This window comes from Pan paniscus, chromosome 3 (genome assembly GCF_029289425.2).
Source record: "Pan paniscus chromosome 3, NHGRI_mPanPan1-v2.0_pri, whole genome shotgun sequence".
NCBI classification, from domain to species: domain Eukaryota; kingdom Metazoa; phylum Chordata; class Mammalia; order Primates; family Hominidae; genus Pan; species Pan paniscus.
The window spans coordinates 87,588,099-87,610,000 of NC_073252.2; the positions used below are offsets into that span (position 1 = coordinate 87,588,099).

Genomic DNA, 21,902 nt, shown 5'->3' on the forward strand with positions numbered 1-21,902 from the left:
TTAATTATTGCAGTTAAGTCCCATTCTATTTGATATACTATATATATCTTATTATTTTTTACTTTTATTCTACATAATCTTTGCTTAGCTTCTTGCTGACCACAAAGCTAAAATTAATCTGTCTTTAGTCATCTTATACTTCTGTTTATCTTTTCTTTTGCTATTTGCTATTTGATAAAACTTGATGAAATACTATATAGAGATGCATTACCAAATAACATGGGTTTTCATCAAATGCCTTTTTTTTCTGAGAAATTAGGAATTCTAGAAGTAAAAGTTTTGTTAAGTCTTCAAGTTATTCCAGTGCTTAGGGACCCTGAGTATTGAAAAATGTTATGTTTAATTTATTCATTCATCCCCACCTTGTCTCCCAAAATATTTAAATGACTTTTCAGCTTTATAAATGATTTAGTGCTTTGTGCCTTGTTGGGAGATTTACCTCCATCTAGCAAAAAATTAGCATTTTTAGGGATACTGATTTTTGGCCTGGTGGAATCAGTGATTTTTTACTCATTGTGGAGTTGTTAACACTTCATGTGGCTCAGATTCAAAGTACTGATATTTACAGGAGATACATGGATGTGTGTTAATAATAGACATAACTGGTATTACAGAGAAGAAGGGGCAACAATTCAGGCCACATAGACTCTGTTTATAATGATAAGAAGCGAATTATACCACAACATTATGTATGGTCTTAGGGCATACATTTTAAAAAATGTCCTAAAAACTCATCAGCTACTGCAGATCATGAGCTACGAGAAACCACTTGAAAACTGATGCACAGATGAATTGACTAAGTATGCTACTCTAGAGTAAAAGCTTGGCTAGCTTTGCAGAGGTTCACATATACGTGGCAGAATCATCAACTTCCAGAGAAGTATGTTTCTAGAATTTCCTACTTTTTCATAAATATCTTGAAAGAATGTCGATGTAAAATTCTAATTATTATTGTCAATAGCATTTACTATAAAACCTTTAAAAATCTACTTTTAAAATTCAATCATATGTGGTAGACATATTTCCATTTTGAAAGAAGTAATCTAAATTACAGTTTTAAAAAAATAAACTTTATTTTTGGCCGGGCACAGTGGCTCATGCCTGTAATCCCAGCACTTTGGGAGGCCAAGGAGTGCGAATCACAAGGTCAGGAGATCGAGACCATCTTGGCCAACATGGTGAAACCCTGTCTCTACTAAAATACAAAAAAAATAGCCGGTGTGGTGGCACGTGCCTGTAATCCCAGCTACTTGGGAGGCTGAGGCAGGGGAATTGCGTGAACCTGGGAGGTGGAGGTTGCAGTGAGCTGAGATCACACCACTGCACTCCAACCTGGCAGCAGAGCAGGACTCCATCTCAAAAAATAAAAAAAAATTAAATAAATAAACTTTATTTTTTATTTTTAAACTTCTTTGATGTACAGAAAACTATGAAAATAGTACATTGTTCCTGTATACCCCATCCTCAGTTTAACATTTTATTAACATTTTACATTACTCTGGGCCATTTGTCATAATTAGGGAACTACTATTGATACATTATTACTAATTAAAGTCCACACTTTATTTACATTTATTTGATTTTTACCTAATGCTTTTGTTTTCTGTTCTGGAATCCTATCCAGGATGCCACATTATGTTTCATCATCATTTCTCCTTAGTTTTTTTTTGCTATGGGAGTTTTACATATTTTCCTTGTTTTTGATGACCTTGACAATTGTTTCAAATGCTGGTCTGGTATTTTGTAGAATGTTCCTCAGTTGGAACTTGCATTTATTTTCTATTAGATTGGAATAAGGGTTTTTGTAAGGAAGAGATCAAGGTCAATTCTCATTGCTTCTTATCAAGGGTAGCTAATAGACACATGACTCATCACAGCTGATGTTAACCTTGGTCAACTGGTTGAGGTAGTGTTAGGTTTCTTCCTTGTAAAGTTACTTTTTACCCTTTTTCAGTCTGTAGTCTTTGTTTTTGTTTTTTTTTTTTGAGAGAGAGTCTCACTCTGTCACCCAGGCTGGAGTACAGTGGCGCCATCTTGGTTCACTGCAAGCTCTGTCTCCTGGTTTCGTGCCATTCTCCTGCCTCAGCCTCCCAAGTAGCTGGGACTACAGGCACTTGCCACCACACCTGGCTAAGTTTTTTGTATTTTTAGTAGAGATGGGGTTTCACCATGTTAGCCAGGATGGTCTTGATCTCCTGACCTCATGATCCACCCGCCTCGGCCTCCTAAAGTGCTGGGATTACAGGCGTGAGCCACCACACCTGGACTTCAGTCTATAGTCTTTGAAAGGAAGTCACCATGCACAGCACAGATTTAAGGAGTGAGAAATTATATTCTCCCTCCTTGAGAGTGAAGCATCTGGTGAAGTATACACATAAATTATTTGCAATTCTCCTGCTTGGGGGATTTGCCTTTTCCAGCCTCCCATTATGTTTTTTTAATTTGTTTGTTTGTTTGAGACAGAGTCTTGTTCTGTTGCCCAGGCTGGAGTGCAGTGGTGCAATCTTGCTCACTGCAACCTCTGCCTCCCGAGTTCAAGCAATTTTCCTGCCTCAGCCTCTGGAGTAGCTGGGACTACAGGCACGTGGCATCATGCCTGGCTAATTTTTTGTATTTTTAGTAGAGACGGGGTTTTGCCATGTTGGCTAAGCTGGTCTTGAACTCCTGGCCTCAAGTGATCTGTCCACCTCAGCCTCCCAAAGTGCTGGGATTACAGGCGTGAGCCACCATGCCCAGCCCCATAATGTATTTTCTTAGTCATTTATTTATATCAATATGGACTCATGGCTATTTTACAATTTGAGTGATAATCCAATACCACTTTACTTATTTGTTGCTCAAATTATTTTAACTTTGGGCCAGATACAGAAGCTCATGTCTGTACTCTCAGCACTTTGGGAGACTGAGGTGGGAGGATTGCTTGAACCCAGGAGTTCAAAACCAATCTGGTCAACAGAGCAAGGCTCTTGTCTCTACAAAAAACTGAAAAATTAGTGAGGTGCGGTGGCATGTGCTTGTAGTCCCAGCTACTCAGGAGGCTGAGGCAGAAGTATTACACCACTGCACTTCAGCCTGGGTGACAAAATGAGAACTGATCTCTTAAAAAATAAAAAATTTCAACTTTGGCCATAGGGAGCTCTCTCAGTTAACTCTTATGTCCCTTTGATATACCCATCAATGTGTGTGCGTGTGCACCTGCATGTGTGTATGTGTTTGTGAATTGGAGTACTTTCTTACTTTTGGACGCTACAATGTTTTCTCATCTCTTCTAATATATTTCTCATTTTGTATATTTCTTGTCCCAGCCTTACAGTCAGCCATTTATCCAAGGAACTCTGGTTCCCTTTATTGGAGAATAAAATTGGTACTATTAAAAGAAACCAAGATCTAGGCACCAGGTGTGCTCATCCCTTCCAGGGTGACATTTCTTTTAGGTCCTCTTAGCTAACAAAGCAAAAAATATATGTGTGTATACTAACCTGTGTATGTACACAAATATATAAATATTGCCCCATATGTATTTACAGTCAGCTAAAAATTAATTCATACTGTGATGGTTAAGACTGAGTGTCAACTTGACTGGATTTTAGGATGCAAAGTATTGTTCCTGGGTGTGTCTGTGAGGGTGTTGCCAAAGGAGATTAACAGTTGAGTCAATGGACTGGGACAGACAGACCCACCCTCAATCTGAGTGGACACCGTCTAATCAGCTGCAAGCATAAAAGCAAGCATGGAAAGAGCAGACTTGCTGAGTCTTCCAGCCTCCATCTTTCTCCTGTGCTGCATGCTTCCTGCCCTCGAACAACAGACTCCAAGTTCTTCAGCGTTTGGACTCCTGGACTTACACCAGTGGTTTGCCAGGGGCTCCTGGGCCTTCAGCCACAGACTGAAGGCTGCACTATCGGCTTCCCTACTTTTGAGATTTTGGGACTCCGACTGGCTTCCTTGCTTCTCAGCTTGCAGACGGCCTATTGTAGGACTTTACTTTGTGATTGTGTGAGTCAATTCTTAATAAACTCCCCTTAATATATTCATCTATCCTATTAGTTATGTCCTGTTAAAGAACCCTAATACACATACTGATGTTTAGAACTCATTTATTACCACATGAATCATTCTGGTTTTCTGTTACCTGTCTATAACCTCCCACTCCAACTGTGAGAAACCTGGCTCCCACAGTTGCCATTCCTTTACTTAATTGTTCACTTTCACTACACATGTATTATGGCTTCTGAATTGTTAATATGTACCTCATGGGAAACAACTTCAACTCAAACACAATGCTATGTACAATTCCTTTGTATTGGTTTTGTGAATGATGACACTGAAACTCTAGCTGAGGAGATTTCTAAGCAAAGTGTTGAAAGTACAGCCTGCTTTCTCCTTACTGCTTATAGTAAAATGTGAGAAGAGAGAGATAGATTGATGGAATTAGTAAGCAAAAAGTAACCAAAACTTGAAGATTTGGAAAATCCTAAGCCTATTCATATTGCAAAACAAGAGAAAGAATATTCAGGAGAGCACACCAAGGTTATGGCTGGACAATCACCTAATAAAGGGATTACCCATAATTTTAATCAGCCATCTCAGCAGAAGCCAGGAAGGAATGAGCTTACACCAGCAAAGTCACTGGAGTTTGAACTGAAGGGTATAGAGATAGGACAAAATGAAGAAAGGTTTTCCAACTTCTGGGATTTAAAACATGAGACAGTAAAGCCACCCAGTGATGATCATGCCTTATCTTTCATGAAAAGGGAAGAATGACCATGAAGGCTATTTAAAGATCATCAGAGTTGCCACTTCCACCACAGGCCCATGGGTAAAGCTATTTCCTCCTTGGTTTCAGAGGATGAACTCACCCCCTTGATTTCAGTGGGCCAGGATGCCCCTGTGAAGAGCTGAGAGGGTGAGGCCGCTGCCTAGGGCCCTGGGGTGAAGCTGCCACCACAGTAGGCTTGGAAAACAGAGCATAAAGCCAAAAAGATTATTCTCGAGGCTTAACGTTGAATGGAATTTGTCTTGCTGGGTTTTGGACTTGCTTTAAAACGTGTCACTGCTTTATTCCTTCCTATTTTTTCCTTTTTGAAAGGGAAATACCTATCCTATGATTGTCTCACCTTTGTATTTTGGAGGCACATAACTTGTCTAGTTTCACAGGCTCACAGCTGGAGAGAAATTTTGCCTCAGGACAAAGCATCAGTCTCATTAAGTCTCATCGTGCCTGATTTAGAGGAGACTTTAGTCTTGGAATGGATGATGGAATAGGTTAAGAGTTTCAGGGCTGTTGGGATGGAAGAAGTATATTTGGCATGTGAAAAGGACATGAATTTTGCAGGAGCCAGAGGGCAGAATTTTATGGACTGAATTATGTGATCCCTAAACTTATATGTTAAAGTCCTAACACCCAAGGTCACTGTATTTGAAGATAGGGCCTTTAGGAAACCAATTAAGGTTAAAGGACGTCACAAGGGTGAATCCCTAATCCAATAAGACTGATGTTTTTGTAAGAAAATAAAGACACACCAGGGAGATCTCTTTCTCCAAATCCTACCAGAGGAGAGAGGGCCATGTGAGAACACATGGAGAGGCATCAGTCTGCAAGCCAGCGGGAGAGTCTTCATCAAAAGCTGAATTTGCTGGCACCTTGATCATGGACTTCCAGCTTCCAGAACTGGAAAACATGTATTTTGTTTGTTTGTTTGTTTAAGCCACCTAGTCTGTGGTATTTGATTATGGGAGCCCTAGCAGATGGATACACTCTTCATGAGGTAGAAACTACTAATTTATAACAAAAATAAATAAATAAGAGTTGGGGTAAAACACTATCTTAGGCATAGCTACTTTCCAAAGCACATATGATTTGAAAATAAAAACAGTATATGTGGAGGAAGTGGATGTAATAGCTACTTTAAAGCCTTTTAAAGGTTGATATTTTAGGATAGCCTAAGTCATACTGATATCTACTTTAAACATACTAAATGGGTTTATGTGCAATATGTTCCCTTAAAATAGGATTTACTATTAAGTGGTAGTTTGGTAAAATATTTCTATAAATGAACTGATTTAATTAATTCCAATTTAATTATTGCCTTTGAACTATGCAGACTAAATTATATATATATAGGCACGTGCACATATTTGTATGTGTGGTATGTGCATGTGTGTTAGACATGTGTGTATTAAATGAGTCTTCTGCACATTGAGTCCAGTTTGATACAGTAAAGTGTTTCATTTTTTATCCTATTTCATTGCTTAAAACGTAAAAATTGTATAACATTAAATTATAGGATAGCTGTGTGACATCCAAATTAGGTGGAAGATTCTAACAACTGAATCGCCAGTGTTTTGTCATCTGAAAAAACTGAGCATTGTTTTAGATTATTCCAGTACCAGAGTGTTGTCATCGAGTGGCTCTGCAAAGGCACCCAGCAGCAGTGAGGGTGAGCAGAAGAAAACTGCAGACACTGGCAAATACCATGGTCCAGTGAGGAGTGAGTGAATAAATCCATTCTTTTTCCTTATACTTTTGATTTGCTCTGGGTGCCTCCAACTGACCAAACTCATCTGCAACCAGAGTGTAAGGAAGGAAGCCCATAGAGAAGATCCTTGTGGAGCATATTGTGGTACAGAAGAGGGTGGAAAATGGATCCGAATTGACAAAGGGAAAATCATTTAATGGTTGTGGGCACTTTGTAGAACATTTGGAAAATGCCAGAAGTCACACAGAGGAAAAACCATTAAGGGTGGTTCTAAAAGGGCAAAGAAGCTATCTATACATTTTTAGATAGATTTTTAAAAATCATAAACATAAACCCTGGATTTTGTAAAAAGGATTCCTCAGAGCTACTATTTTGCCTATATTTTAAATCTATGGCCTTGACTACTAAAGAGAGGGTTCACATAATTATGTCTATGGATGAAGTTGTGAGAGTCTGCTCAGCATGGCTCAGAAGTTGACAATTAGCAGTAAATCAAAGGTTTTGGACAGTCTAATGTTAACATCATCATTAAATTGAACAAGAAGATTACACTGATCAAATAAAAAAAAGAATACTTAAAACATTGAATCTTTGGGCTTTCCTGCAAATTATTACCTCAGAAGGCTATGTGATCATCTGTCTTTTTCAACTAATTGCCAGTACTCAAATGATTTTACTACTGTGTTATAATTCAGGATCTAGATTTAAAGTATTAAAGTAGCAGCTTATTTAAAAGAAACTGTGCTGTTTGTCCCATTTTCTTCATTTTGATCTTAGACTCTAAGTTTGAAATATCTTAGAACCTTTAGGAGGATACTCTTCAAAAAGTAACTCTGACAACACTTCTTTGGAAGCAAATGGGTACTGGGCTTGGTATATTCAAATGACGTTTCCCATAGGTCTTTAAAAACCAAGAGTCTGATTCTTCTATCATCATTGTTATTTGACATTGTTCGTTGAGTTCTGGACATGATGATAAGCTATAAAACAGAAATAAAGCATAATTAGTAGAAGAAGGAGACACAAATTATCACTTTCACTGTAATATTCAGATTTTCATCAATGAGGAAATTGAGCAACAAAGATATCAAGCAACTAAGACAAGTTTAATAGCCCATTAGCATAAAAGCTGGGTTAATAGAGCTAAGATCAAGGAAAAATGGTAGCAATTGACTTTTTGTGTGTGGTTTACAATAAGTAGAGATGATTGTCAGAAGAAATAATTTAAAGTCAAATCTTAAGGCATTTGTTCACTTACTTTTCATTTAATGAATATTCTTTTTAGTGCCAACTTGTGCAAGAAGAACCTGTGCTATGCTCTGGGGAGGTCAAGCTGGTCTAGATAGATGCTGTCTTTCCCTGGTCTTATATTGTCTTTGTTCTAGCAGGGTTGCAGATTTTTAACCCAAATCCATTACCGTTGTGATAAATACTTCCAGAAAGTGACACAGGGTGCTAAAATAATACAGGTGAGAGGGACTTGACTCTCTTCAATGAATCAGAGTTAAAAAAAAAAAACAAAAACCCAGCATAGGACCTTAATCATTTGGGGAATATATGTTTTTTTTGTTGTTTTTGTATTCTTGCTTTATCCCTTTAAAATACAGAAAATGATACAATATTGCATTTAGAAAAATTGGTGATAAAGGCAAAAAAGTATGCTATAAGTTTTTAAACTATCATTGGGCAAAAAAAGTAAGAGAAAGAGTGTAATTAAAAGTAGAGTGCAGATTTATGTGTTTTTTTACGCAAATGGAGGTTTGCTTTTTTCATTATCAGCCCTCTGAGGAATCATCTCTTGAGCCACGAGCCTTATAGAGCGTGTAGGCTGCAGGGCTCAAGTCACATGCTGAATCTTGACATTACTGCACAAGCCATCAATGACAACACATTGACCTCAGATGACACTTCACAGCACACAGCACAAATCCCTCTTCAGCTTCTACTGGTGATGCTTCTTGGGCAAGAGGTGGACTTGTCTGAGAAATCAGATAAGATGGATGGCAGTTTGCTCAGATTCCAACTGCTTGAACACTGTCACTGAGGTCAGATGTTTGGATGCTTGAGCAAAGACATACTGGCCAAATCTGAAAAAAATCCAGAATAAATCTGTATGTCATGACACCAAAGCATCCCTTACTTTCCTTATACAGAAAAATAAATGCTACTAATGTGGATATCAAGGTTTAGGTACCTGCGAGCATTAGTTAAAACACATTGCAAAATTCGTAGTGAATATTATCATGCTGTGAAGCAGCCATTCAGCAAAGTGCTAGTGGCATGCTATTTTTAAAAGACATTTTAATAGCAGCTTTCTCCAGAAAAAACCTTCACGTAAATGAGAGAAAAATGTGAGTTTCAGAAAATAGAATATTTATGCACTCAATTTGTTTAAATGGCTGAATAGCTAAATTTGACAGAACTGGCCGATTGGTTTATGTAAGTCACTAGATGGCAGTACCAACTAGTTAGTATGATATAGTTTAGATTTGCTTCTTAAATACCAAAGCAAGAACAGATAATAGGAAAAAAGTTAATTCAGCACACTCTAGCATGGAGAGACAGTCTTTTACTTGGCATGGAGAGACAGTCTTCTAGAGGTAATACTATCACAGTGACAAGGTCTCAGAGTTATGGAAGTGCTAGAAATTTCCAAATTTGCTCCAACGTAAGTCTTGGCAGACAGAATAATATTTTTTATTTCTTTGATGTGTTGTGGTTTATAATGGGCTTTCAGAAACATTTTTCTCGTTTGATTTTCATGTCAGCCTTGGGATTTAGGTAAGGTTGGTAAGAATATCTTCATTTTACCAAAAGGTTACATTCTGTTTAGGTCAGTGGTTCTAAGACACTGGGAGCTGTTTGGGAAATAGAGGCAATTTTGGTTGTCATAGTGACACAGTAGGGGTGGGTAGATTCCCAGCACATAGTGGGTGGGTGCCAGGTCTGAAAGACATATTCAATATGCAGGAAAATCCCACACAATAAGCTTAACCCACGTTGAACATGACTTTTGAAGTCTTCCCAGACATTCATGTTTATAATCTGTAAGGGTTTTATAATTACCCAACTTTAGAACCGAACTCAATTTTATATGTAAAGTAGTTTTGCAATTTTAATACATGATAACTTTTCCAGGAATTTGACTGCCATGTAAATCTAAAGTAACACGCACTTTGTCTTTTTCTAAATTCTTGCAAATTTTTTGTTCATTCTGAAAATCACATCGCCAGATCCAACACCTTTTTATCCCAATCACCAGTACAAGCCACCTGTATCAGTGTACACTGTGGCTGACCGATCCATAGTGATGCTTTGAGGTAAGCATCTGACCACTTAATATGTCTTCTAGTGTTCATATCAAAATAGATATTATTTTACTATGAATTGCCTAATTTAATATTTTTATTTAGATTACAATTAGGATATGACATTGATTTATTGAAATAATGACTTTAAGAAGGCTATACTCTATGAATTCTAGGATAATGAAGGGAGACCTTAGAAAGTATTTGTTCTAAAGGGGATTGAATGTTTAGTGAAGTAAATAACTGTCGAGTTAGAATATACATTTAGGTAACATCATGTAATAATTGTATATTACACCTTCAGGCTATTTCATTGTGGTATCAGAGCACCTAGAGCTCCTGGTAACATATAAAGAATTCACGTACACTCTGTGCCTTCCTTGACAGAAATCCCACTGCTCTGTCTTTTCCTTCTCCATTGCATTTAGAATGTGATTTGCATTTCATTATAGAAGGAACTGCTTAAATATTTTTGTGACGTAGAAAAATAACTTAGTTAGTTTTCCAAAATGCAGCCCTCTTTTAATTGAGAAAATATCTACCAAAAGAAGCTGGCTGTATCTATTTTCTTCTGAACCAGATCAAGTCAGTTCAACAGTTACTGAATGCCTACAGCGAGCCAGGTGCATTTTGGGTGCTAGTGATGAGAAGGTGAATGGGAGGCCTTTGAGCAGCCCATGATCCTGCCAAGAAAAGAGGCAGGAAAAAATCAGACAGTAACAAAATGTGATAAGGGCAATATTAACAGTGAGCAAAATGCTAGGGAACACAGAGGCCAGAGCGATTAATTCTGCCTAGGGGGGAAGCTTCACTGAACTGCCAACATAAAAGAGGTGGAAATAAAAATCAATGCTCTGATTTTTCTGAAGGCCTTTTATTCTGCCTTCAAGAAATATAGGGAAAGGCAATGCTCAGAAAACAAATACTATAGGACTTAAAAAAGACCTCTAGTGACTTATGGAGTGAGAATCACCCAGTTTGGACGCTGCCTCTAGGTAATTAAGTACACATTGGAAACTATATTAACTGTAATGAAACCTGTGACTTGAAATCCTTAGTGGTTTCTCAGAGAGCGGATGTCTGCATCACATTCATGATATTGAACCGAATACTACCAGTGCCATTGGGTCCAGATCTATAAGCTAGATTAGTGGTATGCTGGTGCATATTTAATAACTGGATCCCCTATAAACATAATCCTTGATTAGTAGCATTTGCCAATTTCTGTGGTGTAGATAATCTTCTCATGGTCGATTTCAAGTTACAAACATGATGTTATCAAATGGAGAGTTAGGAAGTGTTGTTCACCGTTGGCTCTCATAAATCAGTACAAACAGGTCTGAGCTGGTAGGAGCTCTAGAATCCAGTACTTATACTCATGACATAAAAGAAAACACTCAATCAGCAATTCTAATTCTGACTTTGTCTCCAACAAACTGTGAATAAACTTTTATCATTAGCAATTTGTGTTAAGGCAGTCCTTTAACTCTGACATTTTAGTTTGCTTAGAATTTATTGAGCATTTTACACTAAGGAGTATGTCCAATACTTTACCCACAATCTTTTGTATCCCCCTTACAGCTCTGGTAGATGTGATTATGCCCATTTTACAGATGACAAACTGAAGTTCAGTCTTTAAGTGATTTTTCTTGATGCAGTAATGAGTATGAAAACTACGAAGCTCTGTAGAACTTGAAGAACTACTATATTGTCAGAATAAATTAAAATGCTCATGCTTCATTCCATCTCTTTGAGCTGTTTGAAGATTTTGTTTTAGGAAAGTTATTTGCTGCATATCACTCTTCAATTCTATATCCATCTACATTTTCTCTGTTAGTTCTACCATTTCATAGAAATCCAGGAAATGTTGTCTCAAAACCAGTTTGTTGGAATATGATTGCCTTTATTGGCAATATTCTGAAAAGTTTAATTTTTATGAAAAAAAATTAACTTTTTTTTACCTAGGAAACTATCCCCAGAAGCTGTTCAACTGGGACTGGCATTTTCCAGTCCCTTGCCCCAGTGCTTATCCCTGAGGTGACACAATCAGGGCCAGATCAAATATCTTACACAAAGATTGAGACACTCCATAGGTGATAGATTAGGGAAAAGTAATTTTTCTCTGCTCCAAGAAAGCAGGGATTTGTCCCCCTCCTTGGAAAAGTCATAGGCCCAAAACCTAACTCCAATGTTTGACATGTAAATAAAATCTCTCCAGGTGTCAGATAATCCCCAGTGCCTCTGCTTTTGCAGTCTATGAAAGTCTCCAAGTTCCTAGTGCCTCATTCCTCCTTCAAATGTAAATACTAGAGAGACAGCAGGCAGTCATCCTGACACTCTGGGGTTTAACTTAGGAATCTAGTCTGGGCTGTATCTGAGCAGTTAACTGGACAAATGGTGACAGCTCTAATTCTCATGGTCTGTGAGAAACCCCAGCAAGGCAGGTTTCCTTACAGGAATCCTGAGAAATCCTTTGTAGTCTCATCCCCTCACAGTGCTGTTGTGAATACTGGCTTCTAGCAACAGTCTCAGACATTGCTACTGTGCTTTATTGATGATAACTACACATACAAGTTTTAGCTAGGGTGTTCGGGAAAGTGTGAAGAGTAATTTGTTTCCTGCTCATGTTACATTCACTGTTCAGAATTTGATAGGATCAATGCAAGGGCATGTCTTCTTTAGAACTCTTTAGGTAGTAATCACAACATCCCCAGAATGTGATCTCTCTAAATGTTGGTTGCAAGCTTCCCCTCTTCACACAACCTACCAGTGGGGAAAATAGGCAAAGGCTCTGTGGGTTGAACAAGAAGAATTATCCTATTCATATAAGAAGTGTTTATATTATTGTTGGTATGGCTTAAGGCTGACTGAGGAGAGTACAATGGCACCACACTGATTATGAGAAAGACAGAACATAAATCAGAAGGGAGGACATAGATGTGGCCACATCTGGAGGACTGCCTGATGCAAGGCATGAAGCCTTCAGAGAGGATGGGATGACTGCTCTGGGTGCCAGCAATAAGGGGGCTCACAGAGTAAAGGACATCTACTGCTACAACCATGGTTCTTGGGTGCTATAAACTAGGAAGTGAACCTACAGTCATCAGCAGCTGAAATATGGAAGGGTGAGAAACAATCTATGGACCCACATATGTGGCTCAAGCCTGAAGAGCATGGTGGACTTTTGGTAGCTTAGAGCCCTGAAGTTGTCCTTTGTGTGCTGTTAGTGAGAATCACTCAATATGGGCACATTAGCACCAAACTGGCAGCCCAGTACTATGAACAAAATCTCATGCTGGTCAGTGTGAGTAATCGTTTCACCAGGTCACTCTTCTAAAACTGGGCCAAGAGACTGCCAGATAACTCCATAGTGGACCTCATGCATCACAGTGGCAGTGGTGGTTGTGGTGGTGGGAGAGTTGGACAATACCCTGAAAGGGAAAAATGGGACCAGTAACAAGGGTCCTGGTCTGAATCAGGACACCTTATCCCAAAGGTACTTCTGGCCCTGGGTGACCCCAGGAGTTGGAAAGGGACTCTCAAGGTGAGGAAGTTTCTTTTTATCCTAGATTATTGAGTGTTTTCATTATAAAGGGATGTTGAATTTTGTCAGATGCTTTTTCTGCATCAATTGAGATAAACGTGGTTTTTGTCCTTTATTCTACTGAAATGGTATATTATGCTAATTGATTTTTGGATATTAAAAAAAGTTTCACACCTGAGATAAATATCACTTGTTCACGATTTATAATCTTTCCCATATGTTTCTGAATTTAGTTTGTGTGGTAGTCCATTCTCACATTGCTATAAAGAAATACCTGAGACTGGGTAATTTATAAAGAAAAGAGGTTTAATTGTCTCACAGTTCTGCAGACTGTACAGGAAGCATAGCGGCTTCTGGGGAGGCCTCAGGAAACTTTCCATCATGGTGAAAGGTGAAGAGGAAGCAGGCACATTTTACATGGCAGGAGCAAGAGAAAGAAAGAAAGGGGTGGGGAGGTGATACACACTTTCAAATGACCAGATCTCATGATAACTCATTCTCACCACACCACCACCTAGGGGGATGATGTTAAACCATGAGAAACAATCCCCACTATCCAATCACCTTCCATCAGGCTCCTACTCCATCACTGGGGATTACAATTTGACATGAGATTTGAGTAGGGACACAGATACAAACCATGTCATTTTGCTAGTATTTTGTTGAGGATTTTGCATCTACATTCATAAAAGATACTGATTTATATTTTTTGTGATGCATTTTGTATTGATATAAGGCAAATGTTAGCATTATAGAATGGGTGGGAAGTGTTACCTCCTCTTTTGTTGTTTGGAAGAGTTTGTGAAGAATTCTTATATAATTGGTAGAATTCAACAATGAAGCCATCTGGATCTGGGCTTCTCTTTGTGCAAAGTTTTTTTTTTTTCATTACTAATTCAATCTCTTGCTATAGTTCGATCAATTTTTAAAAATTTCTTCTTTAGATATTTTTGGTAATTGGTATTTTTCTCAGAATTTATCTATTTAATCTAGATTATCTAATCTGATGGCTTACAATAGTTCATAGTATCTTTGTTTACAATTTTTTTTTTCTTTTAAATTTCTGTAAGGTATAATTTTCATTCCTGATTTGGGTAATTTGAGTCTTTTTTTTCTTTTTTCAGTCAAACTAGTTAAAAGTTTGTTAATTTAGTTGCTCTTTTCAAAGAAACAACTTTCAGTTTGTTGTTTTTTATTATTTTTCTAATTTCTGTTTAATTAATTTCCACTCCAATCTCTACTCTTTCTTTTCTTTTACTTGCACTAAGTATAGTTTACTGTTTTTTTTCCAGTCTATTAAAGTGGAATGTTAGTATATTGACTTGAAATTTTTCTTCTTTTTGAACATAGACATTTACAGCTACAAATTTCTCTCTAAGCATTGTTTAAACTGCATCACATAACTTTTGTCATATTGTATATTAATTTGTATTCATCTCAAATTATTTTCTAATTTTCCTTGGTGTTTCTTCTTTTACCTATTGGTTATTTAGGAGTGTGTTGATTAATTTCCACATATCTGTGAATTCTCAAAATTTTTTGTATTATTAATTTCTAAAGTCATTCAATTGCTGTCAGAGAACATATTTGTATATTTTCAATCATTTTAAATTTATTAGGGCTTGTTTTGGGGCCTAACATATAGTCTATTCTGGAGAATATTCCATGTGCACTTGAGACGAACAATATTTTCCTGTTGTTGGGTGGAGTGTTCTATAGATGTCTTTTAGGTCTAGTTGGTTTACAGTATTTCCATATATTTTATTTTCTTATTGATCTTCTGCCTGGTTGTTCTATTCATTATTGAAAGTGGGCATTGAAGTCTCCAACTACCATTCTTTAAATGCCCATTTCTTTTTTCAATTCTGGTTTTGCTTCATGCATTTTGGTGCTCTGTTGTTAGTTGTATATATGTTTATAATTCTTTTATCTTCCTGATGTATTGAACTCCTTGCATCATAAAATGTCTCTCATCTCACAGCTGTGGGTGTAGAAAAAATAAGACTCTCTTTATCTATAGTATCAATTCTTTTTGTTGTTGTTTAAAAACCTATTTTGTCAGATATTAGAATAAACCTTCCAGCCTTATTTGGTTGTTGGTTGAATTTTTGACATCCTTTCATTTTTAACCTATTCGTATCTTTGAATCAAAAATATTTCTCTTGTAGACAGCATATAGTTTCTCTTGTAGACAGCATATATTTTTAACCTATTCGTATCTTTGAATCAAAAATATTTCTCTTGTAGACAGCATATAGCATATATCTTGCTTTTTTATCTACCCTGATAATTTCAGACTTTGCTTTGCGTTATTTAACGCAGTCACACTTAATGTTATTATTGATATAGTTGGGCCCACAGAAGTTGGGAGACAGTAAACAAGGGAAGTTTCTCTGGTAATAAGCACAGATGATTTACAATTGGAATGGCCTCCCCAAATGTCTTGCTAACAGATAAGACCAGGAGAGTCAGATCATTACACTAAAATGACTGAGGTTGAATTTCAAGACAGCCTGGCCAGGTGAAGTTTTTATGGAGATTATATGATGAGCTTTCTGAGCACTATGAGTTCACACTCTCTGTGGAACTTCACTCATATGTGTAGCTATCCTTGCAGTTTGACATTCTGAAACGACCCAGGTTCAAACTTAGAAAGTAATCCCAAGCCTTAGGAAACCAGACCTTGACTTGTACCAAGGAAATTGTCAAAATCTCTTGCAGTTTCAGGTATCACTACTAGAGGCTTCTCAAAGAAGAAGCTTCATTCTTTAGGTGGGACTTGGTCTTCTAAACCCCTGATGACTGAACATACACAATACTCACTTTGGTTAGATGAGATAAAATAGAAGTGTTGGCTGATATTTGGGAAGAGTAAAAGAGAAAGAAGAAATAAAAGAGGAAGGTGAGAAAATGTGAATAAGAAACTATATGTATACTTTGAGTTTTAAACTCCACACATCACAGATTCTGTTATCTCCATAACGTCCCTGCCCTCTTGGTGTATTTGTCTTTGCTCCTCTTACGTCTTTGGAAAGGGTTAGTAGAGGAATTCTGAACTCTCAGGGTTGTAATGCAAAAAGTGTTTCACCCTATCATTTAGTGGACTATGAACAAATGTAACCTGAATTCAGGTATATTGTTTTATTCACGGACATATCTGCAGTACTCAACACATTTCCAGGCATATGGTAAGTACTACAAAAATTCATTGAATGAATCAGTAAGCCATATCTTCTTTCTCCAGGTAGCCGCAATAGGAGGACAAGACTATGAACTAGCACCGTTTGTAAGGGGAGGAATAATTGAAATATGGGGTGGTAGGAAGTAACCTAATACATTTTTCTAAGGCACCAGGGAAACGAGTTCAGTGATATGCCTCTCCTCCACTTTTTCTCATAGACTTTGGTGAAAAGTGAGGCTCTCCTGGGTTCAAGCCGTGGTCTTTTCACTTGCTAGCTTTGTGACTCTGAGCTCTCTGGACTTCAGTTTCTTCTGTAATAAAATTGTGAAAATAGTACTCTTGTAAAAATCAGGTAAAATAATGCCTTTGAATATATGTTGTAAGCTAAAAAATATTATGTAGTGCTAACGTGATATTATCACAAACGTAGTGCTTCTCTACTGTTTAAATAAAAGAGCTGATAAAACAGAATCCCTTTACAAGGATCTAAATATCTATTTTTACTGTACTTAGACACACACACAAACACGTACACACCGTTCATATCTCTGAAAACATTAAATTAAATTTCTTTCCATATGGCTCTCAACATCTGGTGATTAACAGTTAAATAAAATTAATGAGGCCTTCCGTTTTTATTAGTCACATAGTCACCCACTGGTAGCAGTAGCTTTTTAAAAAAGATCTATGTTTTCTAATTCCTTTAAGTTACAAGTTTGCCTGGCTGACCTGACTTTGAACTATGCTTCTTTGTAGACAAGGGAAATGTATTTAACTTGCTATAAAAGAGCTAAACTTGCATCCTTCCCTCCTGTGTTTGCTGTAAATCAGAGGACTGTCTGCTTTGTGTTTACTTCTTTTTATTTCTTTTATGTTTATAATACTAAGTATTCTAATTTTGTGTGTCGTGTGTGTCTGTGTGTGTGTGTTATGTATGACAAGCTTGTTGTACGGTGCATGCTAATGACTTTCTTAGCCATGGGGCATTTTACTGCAGTAGCATCATGCTGAAATTGAGAAATAATTTATACTCCACCATGCCCTGGCAACATCATTGCTACTAATATGGAAATAGTGTGGAATTGGACATTTTCTTGTGACATATTGCTTAATAAATTATAAACATTATCCTATCAGATCTAACAGTGGTATATAAATGACAAAATAAATGACCATTTGCAATATCAGGTGACTTATGGTTCAACATGAATATTTATTATGATTTAATATGAATACTGAATATCCAGTATTAAAGGTTGTATATTTCATTACCAGTAAAATTAAAGGTGCTTTGGTGATTTTAACATTTAAAAGTCATAGAGTTTAATAGCCTCACTAGACTGAATCTTCATATTCTGAATGACTGATTTTAAAACTTCATAGGTTTCAAGAGATGACTAGCAAACTCATTTCAACTGCATGAAACTACAAAGAAAATGAATCCTTAGACACCATCAGACTATTTATCAAAGCAGATGAATAAGAACATTTTCACACTCACTAGTCCAAATGAAATAATTGCTGAATAAATATGGTTTATCTTAACACAGCACTTTAAAATATTATATTGATTATTTTCCCTACTTTTACAGTTCTTCCTTCTCCATTTAATTGTTATTTAATGATTACCAGCATCCAATGAGAAAACATTGGCCCTGAGGAGATAAGCAACTTGTTCAAGGTTATGTATCTGGGTGGTAGCACTCTGAAATTCAGCTTTCTAGATGCCTTTCATATGCATGCTGTACTTCCATTGAATTGAAAGAAGAAATAGAGTTGTCAATGTTGCAAGTCTCTTAGATCTGGGAATTTGATCAATTTTTAAGTTACTTATATGTGTTCATGAGATGCTTCATATAATCATAATAAACAACTAAAAAGTCCTTACAGCTATAAAACAACTAAAAATACTTTTTATTTTTAATATTTCCTAAATTCTTAGAACCACTCTATAAAGTAGATATTGATACTCTCATTTTTCTGTTGATGAAAGTTTAACTCAGAGCAGTTTAATAAATTGTTTATATTCAGGCAGCAAGTAAATAGTAGTGCTATGACTCAACCATAGGATCAGATCATTGGTTACAGGTGTGGCACTCTACTGCATCATTTTTGCCTTTTAATCCAGTGCCATTAATCCATTTAGTATTCATATTTACCTTGGGAGACTATAAAAATAATTTGAGTCTCTTGCCATATGTCCTTGATTCTTGAGTTAGACCTGTTGATCAAGAGTTCTAGGGAATAGAAGTATCTACAGAAGTATAATAATTCATCCTGGGTTGGAAGAGAGTGTATACTTTGACTGAAGCTGCAGAAAAAGCTGAGGGAATTGCAAGGAAGTGATGCTTGGTGATTGTCCACATTTGCTTTCTTAAATTGTAAAGATGGAATATGGTAGTGAAAAGAGCTGTGTAAGCTACAAATGGCAACTGGGGCTTTTTGTAATGATACAGTTAGGCATAGGAAGGCAGAGGGGGAGGGTGAGTGTTAAGATTAACTTGTGGCAGAAATGGGAGTAGAAAATTTATGTTCTGCCTCCTTTAAAAAGAATTTTAAAGAGAAAACAATTAATTCTGCATCTATATTATTGCTCACTGGAGTTTGAGTGCCAGAAATTGTGGGTTGGGTCATCAGCCAAGGACGAGATGATTTGAGGGCTGGTGTTTCTGCAATCTATCCAGTGGATCACAAGCTACCATAACATTTAGAGGCTTTAAACAAAACGTTTACTTATTTAAAAGTTTCTGTGGGTCAAGAATTCTGCTGCAATTTAATGGGTAGTTCTAGTTCAGGTTCTCCAATGAGGCTGCAGTTGAAATGTTGACTGGAGCTGGTCATATCAAGGCTTGACTAAGGATGGAGGATCTCCAACATGGCTCACTTACACGGTTGTTGGCTGGAGGCCTCAATTTCTTGCTATATGAGCCTTGCCATAGAGCTATGTGAGTATTCTCATGACAGGGTAGTTGGTTTCCCCAGCATAGAGATCTAAGAATGATGTCCAGGAAGAAGCTGCAGTGCCTTTTATTAACTAGTTTGAGAAATCAGGCACTGTCACTCCTACTTCATTTGATGCTTTAGAAGCCTGGTCCATACACAAGGGGAGGGGAATTAGGCTTTACTTTTTGAAGGGAAGATGGAAAAGGAATTTGTAGACATATTTTCAACCACTGCAGATAGGTTAGACATCATGAGTGTATGCCATTTAATGCTTACAATTAGAAGGGGCTTCAGATAGCACCATATCCCAAACCCTCATTTGACCTAAAATAAAATTGAGACTGGTGGTATTTCAATGATATCACCAAAACACATTACTTGCTAGTGGCAGAGATATGGCAAGATTCCTAATTTGTCTGGGTAGTGCTCTTTCTTTTTCCAACCAAATATATAAACTTTAAAAAATATATTTTATCTATTCTTTCTATGCATTTGAAATAAAGTGATAGTTGACTAAACTAGTTTTAAGAAGACCTAGGAAAAACTTAATTATAAGTCTCTATGGTTAGATAGCCAGGCTAATGCAGCCAGAATGAGGAGCAACAATACAACATCTCTTCTTCCTAGTTCTATGAAGTGAACAGGCATCCAACAAGGCTGATGGCACAGAAGATGGTCCTAAGACAGACAAGCAAACAAAACTTGCCTTCTCTGTGGAAGCACTTCCTGGCTTCGCTTCCCCACCAAGTAAGCCTTACTTCTGTTACAGGACTTTAAACACTTCATACCACCAACTTTTTTTACATGTCTGCTTCCTCTACCTTACAGGACCTGGCTATGTCTTATTCATTCTTCTATTCCCAGTATCCTAGTTCATCATATGCACAGTGATAACGTATAACAATGAGAAGATTATTTTATGGAATTACTGAATGCATCTGTTATTTTAAAAATTGACATAAATCTCACACTTTTTAGTGTGAGGCAAGTTTTTGTTTGTTTGTTATAGGACCATCTATTGTGTAATGAGATGTTCTACACTTTCAGCCAGACTATACATTTTTAAAAGGTTTGGGACAAGTTCACATATAGAAATCAAATAATATTTTGTTTATTGACTTTTCTCTCTGTGGCATCTCTTGCTCTGTTGAATGGTGACCACCTGACAATCTATTCTAAGTACTCTTGTGTACCTGGGAGGAACAAACCTTGTACTGCAGAAGAATATGCCACTACTTTTCACTACCACTAGGTGTCCTCTGTCAGTTATTCTTATCTATTTCCAGTAAGTTTTGCTTGGTTTCCATCCTTTTTATTTCTGATAGATATCACAAGCACATACATTTTAATAATTATATGTAATCACCCTTAAAAAAGTTGGTAAAGGCACAATTTATTTTGAATTAACTGAAAAGATACAGGCAGGGCATGAGAGATGTTCAAACTTGAAAAGAAGTTTTTGGAATTATTAAAACTTTTTTTTAAATGGCATAGTTTCCCCAGAATAGTATATAATTGCTTTTGCTTTCTCCCCTTTATACCCAGTCTCTTTCCTTCCAATATTTATATATTTCTTTCTCTATAGATATAAAAGAGAAAAAAATGGCTGTTTAAACCACACTGTATCTATTTCATGTTCTTGGCTTTGAAAACTGTCTTTCATGCTATGTGCTTTTCCAGAAATAGAAATAATTGGATACTGCTGTAAGTTAAAATGAAAAGTACATCTAAGTATTTCATAAGAGCAAAGGATGATTAATGTAGTAAGAAGTGGTTTTTCATGGGCAAGTAATGTGCAGTAAGTACTGCAAAACTTTTCAACAACAAAATACAAAACATAGTACTTTTCAACAACAGAACAACAAAAATGTGAAAAAGTTTTCACATTTGACTAATGGCAATTTTAGTTTACCGTCAAGAGATAAAATCCCCTCTTTTTAAAACGAATCTCACTTATACACATTTACCATACCCTTACAACCTCATGGGCTATCTTTGACATAAACTATATTATGACTTCCTCTCTTTATTAATATTTCAGCCCTAGGGGCTTATATGAAACATTTATTTTTATTCAATCTAGAACTTCCTTAACTTTTTTGTTTCTTCATACTTTACATATTTAGAATATTATTTGCTAGGATCTGATCTTCCCACCTGAAAAACTTCTGTGCCAAGTTTTCCTCTTTGCTTCTAGTGCACCAGTCTGCTAATATTTGAAATGTGTTACTTTACATTACAAAAAGAGAAAAGTAAAGCATAACATTATATTTGTTATTATACCTAAATTCTAATAATTTCAGGGGTCATTTCTACATCTGGATTATATAGATATAAGGGCATTAAAATTATAGATATACTGGGATTAAAGATTCAGTGCAGAATAGCACCAAAGATATATTTCACATATACCGTTGGTCAAATACACCTACCGTTTAGTTAATAGG

At 36.7% G+C, this 21,902-nt stretch overlaps 2 long non-coding RNA genes across 2 annotated transcripts in view; one reads left to right on the top strand and one right to left on the bottom strand.

Annotated features, from left to right (window-relative positions):
* Window positions 1–6,067: 6,067 nt before the first annotated feature.
* The window catches only part of LOC117980010 (uncharacterized), a 119,590-nt gene continuing 103,755 nt past the window's right edge, over window positions 6,068–21,902 (bottom strand). Inside the window, exons 3-4 of the long non-coding RNA XR_004671131.2 lie at window positions 8,376–8,566; window positions 6,068–7,459 (exon numbers count right to left, since the gene is read on the bottom strand). This is a non-coding gene — a long non-coding RNA (uncharacterized LOC117980010). The remainder of the gene's footprint in view (window positions 7,460–8,375; window positions 8,567–21,902) is intronic.
* Window positions 9,704–21,902, top strand: part of LOC134730278 (uncharacterized) — a 136,288-nt gene continuing 124,089 nt past the window's right edge. The window contains exon 1 of the long non-coding RNA XR_010111982.1: window positions 9,704–9,799. This is a non-coding gene — a long non-coding RNA (uncharacterized LOC134730278). The remainder of the gene's footprint in view (window positions 9,800–21,902) is intronic.